General features: G+C 37.7%; 1 long non-coding RNA gene across 3 annotated transcripts in view; it reads left to right on the forward strand.

Annotated features, from left to right (window-relative positions):
* The first annotated feature begins 2,082 nt into the window (after nt 1-2,082).
* The window catches only part of LOC117673918 (uncharacterized), a 99,868-nt gene continuing 84,471 nt past the window's right edge, over nt 2,083-17,479 (forward strand). Inside the window, exon 1 of one of the 3 annotated variants that reach the window (XR_004593610.3) lies at nt 2,083-2,208. This is a non-coding gene — a long non-coding RNA (uncharacterized LOC117673918). The remainder of the gene's footprint in view (nt 2,209-17,479) is intronic. The other 2 variants (XR_004593606.3, XR_004593609.3) reach the window with 2 other exon arrangements.

Consider the following 17,479-nt stretch of genomic DNA (forward strand, 5'->3'; position numbering starts at 1 on the left):
TTGACTTCACAAGCAAGAAGGGAATCTTGATCCACCTGACCAAAGTAAACTTGGCAGTTACTGATGTCAGCAATGTCCTGAAAGTCTCTGCTGAAAAAATATCTGCTGAGTTTAGAAATTTTTTGATCTTGGCCTTCATGCAAAATTAGATCCATAGAGTCCACACTACAGCTTCAGCAGAAAGAAACAGGAACAGGAATAGAAGTCATGCCAGAATTTTGATATGTATTAAGGAATCTTTCATTTGAGACTTCCATGAAGATTTGTCTAGAGGTGAGAGATTCAATGTTTTGCATTGCATTCAATGTTTTGCAGGTTTTGCTGCAACTATTTCCACTTGCACTTCCAACTGTTATACGTACCACAGTTTCAGGGATCACTAGAACTTAGGAAATAGAGTTCTTTATCAGATACTGTTGTGTGTTGTCTTTTGCAATTACAGTATATAAATGTTGTTGATTCTAATTCCTTTATTGGGCCTTCATACCTCCAAGGTAATTCCATTGTGTCAGTTGTCAGTTTCTTGATGAAATTATTCCTATCATTTTTCTATGAAACATACCAAAAATATTTCTTTTGCTTAATCTCTGCGTTTATTAGTGAGCTAGAGACTAGTATTCTCACTATATTGTGCCAGTCTACACTTTTTGCCCTTTAAAATTCTGACAAGCCACAGTTGGGATGTATCAAGGACTTGAATTACAAATAATGTTGTATATAAATACAAGCTAATTTTCAACCCGCAGTTAGAATCAGTAAATTGCCTTCATTGAGTGTATATGTTTAATGTATTATATAATCTCCAGTGGGATTTAAAATCCTCTCTATCCTCTTTCTAAAACTTCTGACAGAGCAACTGTAAGGAAAATAAATGTGAGAAAGCATTATAGAAATTGAAGACATGACTCGGGGAATTCACTTTGGGGGCAATACATACCATTTCATTGTAACTGTGTGTTGTATTATGTTTTAGGGATTACAAGTCTTTCTGAAATAAGTACTCTAAACACAGCTGTGATGCTATATGCCAACATCACTCAAGGGTCACAGAGCCTGACTACAGATTCTATAGGAAAATATCACCTGTTCTGGTAGGATTTCTGTAACTTTTCCATACAGATTGTTGCATGAATAGCTGTGTTTAGCTCATACAACAAGTGAGATACTAGAGGTTTGTAAGGATAAACCTTGGATTGCAAGAATAAACCAGTCCCTTGGACTGCAAGGCGATCAAACCGGTCAGTCCTAGAGGAGATCAACCCTGACTGTTCTTTAGAAGGCCAGATCCTGAAAATGAAACTGAAATACTTTGGCCACCTAATGAGAAGGAAGAGCCTAATGCTGTGAACAATTGAGGGCAAAAGAAGAAGGGGACGACAGAGAACGAGGTGGTTGGATGGAGTCAGTGAAGCAGTAGGCGTGAGCTTAAATGGTCTCTGGGGGATGGTAGAGGACAGGAAGGCCTGGAGGAACATTGTCCATGGGGTTACAATGGGTCAGACATGACTTCACAACTAACAAGCAAACAAAAGGATATACTGACTGGAGTGGTGTATAAATAAATATAGATTCCTAGGTGACCTAGTTGACTGTTTTAACATCTTATGAGAATTATTGCTGTATTATTGTTATGAATAATTATAATATGCAGTGTGTGCACTATAACTATAACCACATAATAAGACCTCATGTAGAGGCACCGTTGTGCCCTCAAGCATTTTTTCGGGACCACTAGATTCCTGTCCTATCTGATATCTTGGTAGACAGTCTTGTAAGGAAGGAGAACACATAAAGTAAAGTAACAGCGTCTAGCAAGCTTCCATGGCTGAGGGTGGACTTGTACCTAAGTCTCCCTGATCTTATTTGAACACCTGAATTCATACACTTTGGGTCATTGCTTCAGAGACATTTCCTTTCCTAAACAGAAAAACAGTTTGCCCACAATAGAAGTGACTTCTGGCTTTCTGCCAGCTTCCCAATTGAATTTCCTTGTGGGAAACTGGCAGGGTGCATTGGAAATCTTCTTTCCTTCCTTCCCATTCCCCGATGATCCTTCCTTCCAAACAGAACTAAAGCCCTGCCCTCCCATCTGTCACCCAAGAGTGACAAATGAATCAAGCAACTTTCAAACTCTCTTAAAATAATTTTCACAGCCCAAACCAGTCCAAGCACTCCAGTCTCAAATCTCTTTTGCATTTTCAACGGCCGGTAAGTTATTTAAGGCTTGAAGATAGCTTGATAGCTCTGTAGTTCTGATAGCTTGATAGCTCTGTAGCTTGATAGTTCTGTAGTTCTAGAACTAGATATTGTCCTTCTTCTTTTCAGTAAAGTCTTTTGAAGGTCTAGCCTGGGTTGTAAAAAATTGTTATCCAGTTCAACCTATTGTTAGTATTTTGTGGCTGTTTACTAAGATAGACCACCCTTTCAAATAATGGCTTCATTATTATCTCATTAAAAACTCATATGAGCTGATTTATAAATATTAATGTGATGCAAAAAATTCATGGGGAGCAATCTTATTAATTGTATATAATTGAATAGATTTAATTAAATGTTACTTTTAATGTTAATTTGATTAATTTTTCATCCTGGCATCAGCCATTTTTAAAATATAGTTGGATTGAATGCTGTATATTCAACTATGCGTATGTTCTTTTGGGTTATATCCAGTGGTGGGAATCAGCCAGTTCGCACGACTTCAGGAGAACCGGTTGTTAACTTTCTGAGCAGTTTGGCAAACTGGTTGTTGGAAGAAATCATTAGGGCAGAGAACCAGTTGTTAAATTATTTGAATTCCACCACTGGTTATAGCCATAATACTTGGAATCTATAAAGGGATCACAATTAGTTTTTTCAGGTCTGGATAAAGACATTATTATATAATACTGGAAGAAAAAAATATCTGCCCCAGCTGTAAATTGTTCAGATAACCTTTGTATTATTATTGAGCCATGCCTATAAAGCGTTGACGTGATGTTTGACATGATTTGAATTAGCTATTTTGTTTTGCTTTGCTTTTTCCTTTTTTTGACAGAAGAGTAGGGTAGTAAGACTTTCAAGCAATATGGTCACATTTGTTGGGATTATCCACGTTAGGATATGGTGTATGCCTAATAGGTTGTCCAGGCAATATATGGACAATATGTGTTCTATGACTTTAACATGAATATGTATTATATGACTTTAAGAAGTACTGCTGAGTCATTGTAATGCTGAGTCATTGTAATGCTGAGTCATTGTATCCTAATTGGATAAGCTCTGTTGTAACTGTATTTAAGAAGGGAGCTGAAATGTAGTCATTGATGATATGCTACCATCATGTATGGATATGCTACCATCGTGTGTGGATATGCTACCATCGTGATCTGTTACCAGCGTGAATGTGCTGCTATGTATTATCTGTTGCTGTTTTGTATGGTAAAAAGACTTTTGTATCACTGGACTGATTTGAATGGCTAAGACTTGGATTGTTTAAAGACTATGAGATTGTTTTTCACTACAAAGTAAAAACTTTGATAAACCAGTTTGTTTGTATTTTATTCATCGCTCTCAGCACCGTTTCTCTGTGCTCTACACTCTGCTGGTTGGTTAACACAACAATATCCTTAACATTCCAGTTTATATCAATAGCACTAGAAACAGCACTTAAACTTATATACCACTTCATAATGCTTTGCATCCCTCTCTAAGCGGTTTATAGAGTGAGCCTATTGCCCCCAACAATCTGGGTCCTCATTTTACCAACCTTGGAAGGATGGAAGGTTGAGTCAACCTTGAGCCCCTCAGGATCGAACTCTTGGCAGTGGGCAGAGTTAGCCTGCAATAGTGCATTCTAACCACTGCGCCATCACAGCTCTTATAGTGTCATGTTCCAGGCTTTCCCCCACCTTCCTCCTCCCCTTCTTTCTTTATTATTGTTGTCATAAGTGTATATCAGTATATTGTCTTCTTTGTCCTTTCCTTTGTTGATATGATATACCAATAAGTAAATAAAACCACTCATTCCTTTCTCCTGACTCTGTCTACCTGATGGCATTGGGATCCTAGCAATGGATGATGAGACCAAACAAACTGAAATGAGGTTGCATGCTTACCTGTCCCAAGTAAGTCCCATTGGGTTCAGTTAGATTTAACTGGAATTAGTTTGTATACAATTGCAGTCTAAACCAGCGGTCACCAACTGGTGGTCCGTGGACTACTGGTGGTCTGTAAGAAAATTTAGGTGGTCCGCAGAAAAATTATTTGCATTTTTTATATTGCACTAAATCAGGGGTCCTCAAACTATGGCCCCTGGGCCGGATACATGCAATGAATGTTTGTGTTGCTGCAGAGAGTCTTTCTCTTTGGGGTCTTTGTGTGTGGGTCAGAGAGAGGCAGAAATTCCGACTTGGGGTCTGCTTCAGCCGCCTGGTGTGGGGCTTTGGGTGAAGGCTGGAGGGAAGTGCCACTGGTGGCAAAGAGCCGGAGGGTCTTGTTCCAGTGGGACTGCATCATGGCCTGGAACTGGCTGACCATCTCAGCCTGCTGAGTCTCCAGGTGCCGGTACCTGGCCTTGCATTCCCGCAGGTCTTCCCTCTGCTTGGAAAGCCTATGCTTGTAGTCCTCAGTGAGGTGTTTCTGCTGAGCCTCCTTCTTGGTCAGATCCAATTTGAACTCAGCCAGCTGCTTTGCCAACTCTTTCTCATGGTGGCTGCTTAGCTCCAACAACTGCTTCATTTGGGGTCCTAAGGAGCCTGGGCGGGCAAGCAAGGAGGAGCTGGGAGGCGAGGGGCTAGTAGAGGCTGGTGAGGCACCCCTTGACGTGAGTGACATCAAGTTGGCCACATCCACCCAGTCACATGACCACCTAGCCATGCCCACTCAGTTAGTCATTAGGCAGATCTTATTAGTGATCCGCGGGATTTAAAATTATGAATTTATTTGTCCCTGGGGTCCGAAAGGTTGGTGACCCCTGGTCTAAACCAATGAAGCTCCATTGGATGGTTAATGATTGATAACTATCAGTTCTAACCAGCCAAGGACTGGAAGAAGAGCAGTGCCCAAAGAAAACTGAGTGAGAACATGGCTTTTGGTAGAATAGAAAAGGCTCCTAAAGTAAGATCCATCTGAGTGTTTGAAGGGAGGAAAAAAATCATCACTTTTTAACTCTTGTCAGGATTCCAAGTAACACCCCCACTTCCAATTGGCCTGGAAGCCATCTTTTTTATTGGATCTTCAGGCCTGCCACTTGTATTGCCACCAAAATTTCTCCATTCTGAATGTTTACATTTATATTATAAAGAAAGAAAGACAGTCAGTTTTTCATCTTTTTGCTCTAAAAGATTTTTTAGCAATTTATCTGATCCCGTGTACTGCTAATGTATTTCAAACATTAGTTCTTTTAGTAAGTTTCCAAAGTCTGATGTCAGCATACTGCATGGGATGATCTGTTTTATTAATTGAAGCAGAGGTTCTTTGCCTAACAATCTGTTTCTAAATTGGGAGAATGTATTCCCATTTTTAATTTTTTTTTCTATTTTCTCTCCCCCCCCCACACACAGTTTCTTTACAATTTCATGTTGCCTTCAGATATTTCACAAAACAGCTTTAGAATCTAATGAAAGGCATTAATAAATAAAAGGAAAATAAGCCTAGATGTATTTTTGGAAGAAAAAAAAAGGTGTAGCGTAGGTTAAAACGTAACTTCTTGTACTTATTATTCTAAAGGTCCCTGGAAGAGGACATAAAAAACCCCAGACATTTCATGAGAGGTCTATCATTAGCAATAACTTTACGGCAAAGAGCTGAATATAAAGAAACTGAAGATGATATTGAAAAAACAATGTCTGATTATCAGTAATAATCCTGAAGAAACTCTAGTTTCTTTAGGATTCTCCCTCTTCCTTTGTGATTACAATCTTGGCAGCAAAACTGGGATGAATTTACGGATTTTATTTATTTTCCTTAAGCTTCGTTGCCATTCTCCTCAGATACAATGGATCTCGCAGAGCTCCTGTGGAAGAACTGACTTTGCAATTCTCCACATGATTTAGAAGCCTGGAAAATCAGGCTTTTAAATCCTGGGAAATGTAGTTAGAACCAGAAAGCTCTTTTTGACAGAAATCACTCTGGCAGCTGGAGGGATAGTTGACATGGTGGTAATATACCATACCCATTCTCCAACTGAGCTTCTAATCATATGGGAGAAGAATGTGAACATTTAAATATGGTTTCTGTAATGAATTAGTTAAATTAATGGATAGCTAGACAGCTAGACAGCTAGACAGACAGACAGATGATAGATGATTGCTAGATGATAGATAGATATAGACCATAAGAGGAATATTTAAACTTGTTTGAAGCCTGAGGGCTTCAGAATCAGCCTTTGATGGGTATTCCTCCAAAGTAAATCAGGTCAGAATAAATTCAGTGAATTGCATTTCACTGAAATTCCATGTCATTCATTAAATGAAAATTTTTGTGCAAAGGAATATACTTAATTATGTTTGCTGAATGGTTGTATAAGAAGCGTTGCTGGAAGGCAACAATTGATTGGCTCTCTTGTGACTGGATAAGTCTATTTTGAGTGCTGTAAAGTTTTTGGAACCATATCTGTCCTTGGGAAAACTTGGCCATCCTGTGCTCTAATAGGAATAAAGTGTGTTAAGGATATATTTTTTTTTTAATTTGATTTATAAGCCGCCCTTCTCCGAAGACTCAGGGCGGCTTACAATGTGCTCAGCAATAGCCTTCATCCTTTTGTATATTTATACAAAGTCAGCTTATTGCCCCCACAAACTGGGTCCTCATTTCACCTACCTTAGAAAGGATGGAAGGCTGAGTCAACCTTGAGCCTTGGCGAGATTCGAACCCTGCAGTAATTGCAGGCAGCTGGTCTTAATAAGCTTAATAACAGGGTGCCTTAAACCTCTGTACTACCAAGGCTCTTTATTGATATTGTTGTTGTTGTGTTACCAACCAGCAGAGTGTAGAGCACAGAGAAACGTTGCTGAGAGCAATGAATAAGAGATGTGCAAACTGGTTTATCAAAAGTTTACTTTATAGTGAAAAAACAAAAATCTTCTTACCACACAAACAGTAGTTGGTTAGAATAACAAACTCACTCTGGTTCACAAACCATGATGGTAGCAGATCCATCCAACGATGATAGCACAATGGTAGCAACTCCACACACTATGGTAGCTTATCATCAACTGAATACATTACAGTACCTTTCTTAAATACGTTTACAACCAGTGATTATCTAATTACAGCATGACTCAGCATTACAATGAATCAGCAGGAAAACTTTAAAGTCACACAATACATATTCATATTAAAGTCACAGAATACATGTATTACCTGGACAATTTGTTAGGCTCCATTTTTTAAATGTTTCTTAGTAGGACAGAATTCTAATCCTATTAATTATGTTTTAGAATTGAAAATCCAGTCAGAATTTTTATTTATTCAGACCTACGGACATCAAGGTATTTGACTTCATGACATACAAGTTGGGTCTAATATTGAATTTTAATTTCTTTAAATGATTAAAAAAAAACCCATGAAAAACAAAAAGAACATACTTGGAGGAATTTTTTTTCAAGCATTTCCTGGAACCATCATGTGACACAGATTGACCAAGAAACGGTCACTCCAGGAAATGCTTGAGCAAATAATACTGGAGGCTGATGCTTTTCTAAATTGGTAAGGAGTTTCTTAATCATCTCTTAAATCTTTTAAAATAAGTCAAATTACAAATATCTAGCTTCTATTGTGTGAGTTTGAGTCAGCATTGATTCCTGGAAACTGCCTGGATGAGTCCCTGCAGTATTCTTGGAAAGTTTTTGGAACTGGTTTGCCATAACCTTCTTCCTAGGGCTGAGAAAAAATCGCTGGTCTAACGCTGTCCTACTGGTTCTATGCCTAAGGTGGGACTACAACTCCCAGCCTCCTGATTTCTAGCCTGATGCCCTAAGCACTACACAAAATTGGTTCAAGAAGAAAGGAAAGGAAAGGAAAGGAAAGGAAAGGAAAGGAAAGGAAAGGAAAGGAAAGGAAAGGAAAGGAAAGGAAAGGAAAGGAAAGGAAAGAAGAAAAGAAAAGAAAAGAAAAGAAAAGAAAAGAAAAGAAAAGAAAAGAAAAAAGAAAAGAAAAGAAAAGAAAAGAAAAAAGAAAAGAAATTAAAGCCTTTAAGTCAGAATTGACTCTTGGATACTGCCTGAACAAGTCCATACAGTTTTGCTGGCTAGATTTCTGATGTGATTTGCCGTTGCTTCCTTTTTAGGGCTGAAGGTCATCCAACTGGTTTTGTGCCTAAATCAGGATTAGAACTCGCAATCTACCAGTTTCTAGGTTTGTACCTTAAATATTGCACCAAACTGGCTCTCATCTAGTCTCTACCACAGATTTTTATTTGGGAAAGGCAGACATTAATCAGATTTTATTCTTGCAAGCATTATTCTTACTGGGGGAATGTAATATTCAGTTTCTACTTTTGCCAAGATTACATTCTCTCTCTTTTTTAAACCTCTCCACTGGAGTGGATTCAGTCCAACCCTTCACATACCAAATATGTAGACATACCCGCCCACCCACACCCACACACTACACTACTGTACTTATTTTTGTGTTACTACATACTCCTTATTTCCATGATTCCATATTTCCACTGGTCTCTCCACATCATTTACAATAAGAGAAATGTGGATATCAGTAATTTCAGGATGTGTGAAAGTTCCAACAGACATAATAGAACAAGGGTGGGCAATTATGAAGATTTCAACTCCCAGAATTCCTGAGCCTGCCACAGGTTGTAAAGTTGCCCACCCTTGTAATAGACGATGAGTTATGTTTTTGCAAATTTCAGCAGAAGACATGCACTCAGTATAAAACCTAATTCTGGCATCTCTAATGTGGCTCTTAGTATTTCCATTAATATTATATATTATTATATATAATATATTATTCCATATACAGTACATTGATAAAGATATGGAAAAGCCAGTGTGCTACAAAGCACCTGCTTCTACCAGCATCCATACTTCCAGGTATGCTTCTTTAGAATTTATCCACAATTTATTTTCAATAATAATAATAACCTTTATTGTCACTGCACAACATATGCACAATGAGATTGGTGGAGGTCCCTCAGTGCACCCCCCAACACAATAAAACTCACAGTGAAGACAGAAAATCCCTAACCTAATGAATCATATTAACAAACACCCAAAATACCCAAAAATGTGCCTTTTATTAGATTGAAAATATTTGGATTTATGCACTAATCCAAAATACTTGGATTAGTGCATCCCATTGATTTTCTGGAAGTAACAACTGAGATTGAATTCTCCATTCTTCCAATCAGAAAATGTTTCCTATTGCAGGTTTATAGAGGAAGGGAAAAGATATAAAATTCTGCTGATATCACTTTGGGATAAGCTAATGTGAAGAAAAATGCAAAAGTAGAGGTATAAATCAAAAATAGGAGGGGAAAATGTAAAAATAAGGGGATAAATAAAAAAAAATAGGGGGAAAATGATTTCATGTGAGAACAGGAACAAAGATACACCATGCAATCATCAAGAAGTTAGCTGCTTCTTCTTTCAGTTTTTCCATTAATTTAAGCTGCCTTTCAAACTGTCGCATACATCTAAAAATTGCTTTACCTATGGCCATTTATTTGACAGAAAAGATACTGATTTTAATCTGAGGACAGATTAAAATGCCATCAGAACTGTTATAATGCTCACAATAGGATAACATTTAAGGGCTTGGAGGCAGTGGTGCGATTCAACCAGTTCGCACCACTACGGGAGAACCGGTTGTTAACTTTCTGAACAGTTTGGCAAACTGGTTGTTGGAAGAAATCATTAGGGCACAGAACTAGTTGTTAAATTACTTGAATCCCACCACTGCTTGGAGGCAGTGTTGAGACGGGGTGAAAAAAGATATGCTTTCCAAAGGCTCAACCCAAACATGGTTCACATTAATTTATCTGCATGTTGTCAGGAGCCTCTCTTATTACTGTCTGACAACTTTTATTGATTTGTCTTCAACGTGTTGTGTAATAATGGGATAATTAATAGATAATTACAGAATAGATGAATTTTAGCAGCTTGGAATACTGGGCTCATGAGCCTACTGCTATTATTGCATGAAGTCGAATATGCTGCAAGCCTTATTGGGAAAATTGAATTAGGTAAAGGTGCTACAACTAGAAGATCCCTTGTTTTAAGTAATAGTACCTTTTCCTAGGTAAGGTTGAAAGACTTCAGCTTTTGAATATATTTTTGACTATATTTTGATTGGCTGTATGAAGGTGTTCTCCTAAATGGCATGATTTGTTGTCAGGGAAATAACTGAAGATATGTAGGTCACAATGTAAATGCCAAGGGCAAAGCTTGCATTGTGGCATTGCAACACATTTCACACCCACACTGTGGGTACAAACAGACACTTGCGTTCCCATAGTTTGCATATTCAGTGTAGGAACATTGTCTTTTAATTCAATTTTAGTAGTGATGTGTTACACATTTTCTTACACTAACCAACTATATTGTGCATATTATTATCATCACCATCATCATCATCACTACCTTCATTATCCTATGATGACAATGACAATGGTGACGATGATGACAATACTGCTCCTTCTGTCCCTCAACTCTGAAAACAACTGAGAAAAGATGGCTAAGGAGATATTTTCAATATCAGGTTATTCTGCGAGGCTCAGTTTTCCAATAATAGCAGTTAAAGTTATAGATATCTTTGTGTGTTATTTTATAGACTTTAGAAATGAATCTTCATGAGAAGCAGCAATCCTATGGGCAAAATCTAAGAAAATATGACTCTTCTAACTTGGTTCCTTAAAAATGAATAGGATCTAACTGAACTAAAATGCGCAGCCAAGTGCTTATTTTCTCTTTGAATGGACGTTTTGATGTTGGGGTTGTTTTCCTTCAAAGTAGATAGATTTACATCAGCCAGAAATTAAACCAATTGACACATTTTGATGATAGCACTAATTCTTACTGTTCTCCAATTGTTACTAGCATGAAACTGATTTAGAATGCTATTAAAAGAAAGATATGAATATTTCTTCTACAATTGCTATTTACTGAATATTGCTCTCTCTCTCTCTCTCTCTCTCTCTCTCTCTCTCTCTCTGTGTGTGTGTGTGTGTGTGTGTGTGTCTGTGCATCTGTGCATCTGTGTCTGTGTGTGCCCACGTGTGAAGCCAATTTAGATATTTCATTTCAATTGTTGCTCTGGTTAAGTCATTAGTAAGTGAGTCCCCAGGGAGAAATATCTTATTGCAATGGAGGTGATATTTGACATTAACCAAATGCCATACTTTTTGATAGAAGAAGTCAAATTAATCTTAGAATGCAACATGAACAGAGTTAATTTCCTAGGAGGCAGAAAATACAAGAGTCATTCTGATGACATTTTGATTATAGCCTCAAGTCACAGGGAACTTATTTAACCTCCTTTTTTGTGCATATAATTTATTGCTTTTATATTTGTTAGATTTTTCGGAACCTTACCTGATGTTTCCAATTTCTTCTAGTTGCTAAGTTATCTTAAATAAAGAGGTGTTCTGTTAGATTTGTAATCTGATTTCATAAGATTATCACATCCATCCAATTTTACAAGAGGTTCTCTTTTGATATTTAATAAGTGTGCTTTAAAAAGCATGTTCAGATTAATGTGCCAAATAATGCCTTTATAAAATCCATATTTTATTCAGATTGTTCTCAAATATAATGCTGAAGTTTGACTGATCTGCACATGGTGGGATGCGAAACATGGGCATCATCTAAGGGTTCTGAACAGAAGAACTGCCATGCGATAAATATGTTTGAAAGGCACTGATTCTGTTTTGGATTTCAGACAATCCAAGGCCCCTTCAAATTGTGTGGTTTTCAATTATTATTCTTATCTAGGTTCCCAAATCTAAGTCCAGAAGGTTTGAATCCTGTGACTGCATTGCTGATTTCTAAGTCTTTAATCAGCTTGTATGTTGCTTTAGTGTGTTGAGCTTTGACAGCTGACATTGACACATTAAAAAAATGTGCTGCCACTGCTGTTTATGGACTGAATTTGGATTGATTCTTGACTGGTATTGCTGAAGTCAGATTCAGGATACAGAAATTGGAGAGTGTCCTTCTCTCTCTCTCTCTCTCTCTCTCTCTCTCTCTCTCTCTCTCTCTCTCTCTCTCTCTCTCTCTCTCTCTCTCTCTCTCTCTCTCTCTCTCTCCATATGTGGGCATGTGTGAGTACGTATGTGTGGATCTGTGTATCCTAATTATTTCCTAATATAGATAGATATAAAGAAAAATAGATATAGATGATATATGTATATAGATGGATGGATGGATGGATGGATGGATAGACAGATGATAGAAAGATAGATAGATAAATAGATAGATAGATAGATAGATAGATAGATAGATAGATAAAAAGATAGATAGATAGATAGATAGATAGACACCCTTTTCCCTGAAAATAAGATATCCCCTGATAATAAACCCAATTGTGCTTTTGAGCACATGCGCTAAAATAAGCCGCCCCTTGAAAATAAGCCCTCCCCAAAAATATTTAAACACATTTGCAGCCGGTCCTGGCCATTTCCTCTGGTTGGAGTTAGGGAGACAGAGCTGGAAAGCAGGTAACACGGCAAGAGGAGTCCCAACTTGCTCCACGTGCCCCAAAATAATAAGACCTCCCCGAAAATAAGGCCAAGCGCTTATTTCAGGGTTCAAAAAAAATATAAAACACGGTCTTATTTTCGGGGAAACACGGTAGATAGATAGATAGATAGATAGATAGATAGATAGATAGATAGATAGATAGATAGATAGATGATGATAGATAGATGATAGATAGATAGAAGAGAGAGAGAGAGAGAGAGAGAGAGACAGACAGACAGACAGACAATGGGATTAGCCCACCACCAGCCCCAAATGTCATTTATAGAACCAGGAATGAAACTCATGCAGGAGACTGAGACTTTTTTTCTCTGCTACTGCTTCCTCTTTAACTTTCAGAAAGAAATTAAGCGTTGAGGGACAGGGAGCGCCCTCAGACAAACCAATGCTTTACCCTTGCTCTAAAAGGTGATTGGCATATAAACTGCACTCCAAAAAAGCCTCACAATCACTACAGCTCTGATGGAAATTGTTACAGGTCAAAGAATTGTTTGGACTAGATGATCATTCTCTTGCCCTACTCGCTCTATAGCACACAATTCAGATTATGTTCCATCAAAGGGTTCTTTTTCAAATGCTTCACTTTCCATCGAAGTGTTTTTTTTTTAATGTGTTGCTATTTTCAAAATGCATTTCATTCCGCACAATATTTCAGATGCACTCTGCCTCCTTCCCTTCCTCATGACAGCACAGAGTAACCTAGGGACCTAAATAAGTACAGGATTCCAGATCTTCTGGTCTTTCTTTTTGTAGAAAGATGAATGCCTGTGGGTGTTGCTTTTCAATTATCACACCAAATACATGGACTTTAAGGGGAGATGTCAGCAAGAAGGACAAGGACAAATACCAACAGCCCTGAGGATGTCCATTCCATGCATTTCACAGAATGAAATGCACAGAACTAATTTATGAATAGGATAATCGGTGGATGAAGAAAGGGCCTTGTACAGCCTGGCAAAGCAAAGGTATAGATCCGTGATGGTGAACCTATGGCATGGGTGCCACAGATGGCATGTGAAGCCATATCAGTGGGCATGCGAGCTCAGCTCCGGCACGCATGCATGTGCTGGTCAGCTGATTTTTGGGCCTTCTGGGCCCACCAGAAGTCAGGAAAAACACTGTTTCCTGCCTCCGGAGGGCCTCTGGTGGGTGGGGAAGGCTGTTTTCACCCTCCCCAGGCTCCTAGAAAGGCTCCGGAGCCTGGGGAAAGCGAAAAATGGGCCTACCGGGCCCACCGTGCCATCGCATGCCAAAAGCAGGGGGAGCACGGGGGGGGGGCACATAGAATTATGGATGTGGGCACGCGTGCGTGTGACCCGACCATGCTCCCCTCGCTTTTGGCACACGATGGCAAAAAGGTTAGCCATCACTGGTATAGATTAATATAGACATTCTGCCTTTCACTCATGTTTTCCATATTTTTGGACAAAATGTCAGTGTTGTCAACAATAGTGCTGAGGGCACACAGTGTCATTTGGCTCTAAACAAAACTGAATTTGAAAAATTTGGGAAAGAAATACATAGAAGAAGTGTGCTATAATATATCTAAGACTGAAAGTAAAAGGGAAAATTAACATACGATTTGCAAACCAATCATAAGTGACAAATCAGACATATTGGGCTCATTTTGGAATAAGTCATTGCAGGAATAATTTATCTTCACAACTGAAAAGAGACAATGACTAGGAAAAAAAAATGCTGGTACTAACATTTTCTTCCATTTTTTCCCAGTATTGGGAGAAAGAGGCATTATGTTAAAATACAAAATTCCTTTCCTGATACCCTAAACATGTGACAGATAAGAAAAAGCAGGCCTAAAAAACACTGTAAAATTACACTGTATAGGATTATGCCTTCATGGAATATGCAGCAGCTGCCACACTGAATAAATCTATGTTTTTCATTATAGTTTTAGTGCACATTTAAGACACATTATAGGAGCAAAGAAGCATCAAAGAGAAAGGAGTATAGGGAAAGGGAAGCATATTAGATTTAGCAAGTAATCACATCAACTGTTAATGTATGAGTGTATTTTGTGAAAAGAGAGAAAGATGTACCTCTGCTGCCATCATGGGCTTTCTGGAAAGCCATTTTTCCTTGGGAAAAAAAGTATTAGTACAAATTTTGCTAGGTTTGTTTTCCTAATGCAAGCATATTTTGTCTTTTTTATTATACATTTTTACAACTAGACTCATTTCCCTTTGCAGCAGTCTCATATAGTACAATGGCTGGGAAAATAATTTACTTCATTTGTCTTCTTAATGGATGGGCATTGCTTTGTCTGTTGTGTGAGTTTTACACCGATGGTTACCTCTTTCAGGCATTGTCCAATAAAGGTCATATTATTTGCCACTAAGGGCCTTCCTGAGCAAGAACAAACCATGAGACCAAAATGTCACATTAGGAATAAAGGCTAAAATATTAAATTCAGCAGAAAGACAGGTATTGGGTCCTGTCAAAGTCCTCATAGCCCAGCGCAAATGATAAGCTGATTGGCAGTTATATTAATTTCTTAACTGTAGTATCAGATAAGGTGTTCAGAGACATCAGGATTTTTCCTCGCCTTCAAATGCAGTCTCCACTGTCTTCCTTCCCCTCTATAATGTACTACATTCAATGCCATTAATGGAGATTTTATTCACACACGACACACACACACACACACACACACACACACACACGTGTGTGTGTGTGTGTGTATGTGAATTTATTGTCATGAAAACTTTAAAAACATTCAGAAAGTTGCATATTCCCTACTCACAACATCATTTGTATATTCCCTACTCACAACATGTCCTCTATATCTTTACTGTTGCTTTAGCCATTTCTCCAATAATATGGAATCAATAGTTTATGTCAAATGCATTTTCAAGCATTTCTGTCATTGAAATTCCAATAAGCCGTTTATGGAGACCAAAGACAGGAGAAGTCAGTATTGCAAATTTGTTTGATTCTTAAGACATCCTTTCTTAGAAGACCACAGAAATATCCGAAAATACTTATTTGGTGCAGAAGTATGATTTCTCAGCCAATCAAGTAATCCGGTCATCCTTTTATTCCTAAAATGAGTGGGGCTCAACAAATTGGAGGTGTTTTTTTTTAAAAAAAGATTTATGGGATATTTCAAAGGGGAAACGGACCACCTTAAGTCTTGTAGAAGGTAGTAGATGATAACCATGCCACCTTTAAAACATCTCAAGTCTTCAGTACATCTGGAGGATCCTAAGGGGCAATTTGTTTACTTTAAGCCTCTGTAGTTTATTCTTGCCCACCCATGTAAACATCTCTTTCATCTTCACACTGCTTATTTAAAAATAGCTGGTGCGTTACACCCTACCAGACTCATTCTGTGCACCTGGATGAATTCCACAGTGCTTTTATTAGGTTGAAAACTTTCCTTTTTAATGGATCCCAGTAACTGAATAAACTTTGCACATCCAGAACATTTAATCACAAGTGTCAGCCTATGATTCTGCCTATGAGCTGGAAAATGGTGGCTATACCAATTGCATTTTCAAAGTAAGAGATGTAACATCTTTTACAGTTTCTCTACTAAGCAATGAACCAATATAGTCAAGGCAATGTATCTAGTTGAAAAATATGTTGACCTAAACTCGTACAATCTCCATTTTAAAAAAGAGTTAGAAAATATGGGATAGAAAATCAAGTGTCTAACGAGTGAAGGATCATTGCGGTGAATGGATCAACATTAGACAAGAAGATGCTGGATCTGTAAGATTTCTCTTTCATATGTCAGAGACAGTACACTTATCAAATTTTTAGGGGCTATAAAACCTTGCTTGCTGAGTGAGAGGAATAAGGCACCTGATGGATCATAAGCAACCAACTTGCTAGGAAACTTTTCCACTGGTGAATTATTTTTGTAGTTAAGAGGTTTTAGGAAGCCAATGATTCTCTATCTCCCATTTATCAACAGCTTAGCCTTGAACTTCTTTCACTGTGGAGAGTGAACATTTTATCTGTATATCTTTCCTCTTTTAAGGCATCCAAACATGAATCCTCAGAATGTCAGTGAATATTACTATATCTGTCTCATTTTCTGACAAAAACAAATCAAAATGAAAATACAGAGTTTATAAATCAACTTCAATTTAAGGATTTGCATAACCAAAATCAAGCAAGTATCTTTCTTAAAGCATATTTGCAACTATCTGCTTATATCAAATTGAAAAAAACACAAATACTTCTAGGATGATAATTACAGTTTGTTAACAGCCTATAAAAGCAAGCATAAAAGCAGAATATTAGCTTTCTAGTAAAATTCAAATTTGATTTCTAGAGATTTTCCTTTACTTTTACTTAATAATTTATATTTCCTGAAATAAGCAAATGTTATCTTTTTAACTCATTTAAACATAATCCCAAATGCTTTTTTTCACTTAGGGCTACAAATAAATACATTTCCTTTCTTAAAAGCAAATCAATTTCTTCAAATTCTGTTTAAACAAATAATATTCTGGTCATCCGAGTCTAGGTCAGTAATCTGCTGCTTTTTCTTTCTAAATAGTGTTATGCTTTTGCAACAACATATATTTATGGTTTTATGATTCCTAGTTTCTGTTTTTCTGTACTTATAGTACAAATTCTCTTTGCAGAAAGATTTCTTAATTCTCAGAACAAATCCTTCAGTTATGTATTAGATCAGTGTGGATTTCAAAAATTTTTGCTACCGGTTCGGTGGGTGTGGCTAGGTGGGGGGGCATGTGACTGAGTGGGTGTGGCCAACTTGATGTCACTCACGGCACACTCACTCAGTCACATAAGCC

The sequence above is a fragment of the Pantherophis guttatus genome, chromosome 2 (genome assembly GCF_059756535.1).
Source record: "Pantherophis guttatus breed Tessera chromosome 2, ASM5975653v1, whole genome shotgun sequence".
In the NCBI taxonomy this organism is placed as follows: Eukaryota; Metazoa; Chordata; class Lepidosauria; order Squamata; family Colubridae; genus Pantherophis; species Pantherophis guttatus.